The sequence below is a fragment of the Brassica oleracea genome, chromosome C1 (assembly GCF_000695525.1).
Source record: "Brassica oleracea var. oleracea cultivar TO1000 chromosome C1, BOL, whole genome shotgun sequence".
NCBI classification, from domain to species: domain Eukaryota; kingdom Viridiplantae; phylum Streptophyta; class Magnoliopsida; order Brassicales; family Brassicaceae; genus Brassica; species Brassica oleracea.
The window spans coordinates 32,615,392-32,616,101 of NC_027748.1; positions in this window are offsets into that span (position 1 = coordinate 32,615,392).

Genomic DNA, 710 nt, shown 5'->3' on the forward strand with positions numbered 1-710 from the left:
GGGAACGGGATCAGCGCATGGATCAACAATATGATGTACTCGAACCTCAGCAAGGGATATCCAACTTTCACTCACTTCCTTGCCGAGGACCAGGAGATGTGGTTTCGTCAGTTTGCGGTAAGTATTCAAATTTTTTAACTTATATTTTTAATCTTTAATATAAAATTTCTACAAATTGTGTTTTTTTTTCCGCAAGAGTTCACCTGGAATCCCGATCACACGAACTTTATCCGTGACGCCTTCGTCCATAAAGTTATGGACAACTATGGGAAGCAGATTTACGAGTGGAAGCAGAAGTGGCTCATCAACCAAGTTTTATTTTTGGATTTTTTAAACTATTTTATATTTTTTTTATTAAAAAGTCCTGAAGTCGATCAACAGCATGGTCTGGGAGGAGTTGCGTGTGCATTGGGATAAGGACGAGACGAAAGCTACCTACGCCACTTTGACGGCTTCGACCAACTTGTCCCGGATTCGAATCAACGAAATCGTTGAATCGGTATGCTCTTTATAAAAAATTTCAATTCATTTATTTCTTTATTTTCATTTTATCATCTTTTCTATTATTTAAATTTGTTTATTTTCTATTTCAGTCGGTTCCAAAGAAGAAGGGACGTTTGGTCGGTTTGGGTCGTCGAGCCCGGTCGGTTCCTCCTTCTGCCACACAGCCCTATGTTGATCCAGAAGTGCTTATGGACCAGTTGAAGGAC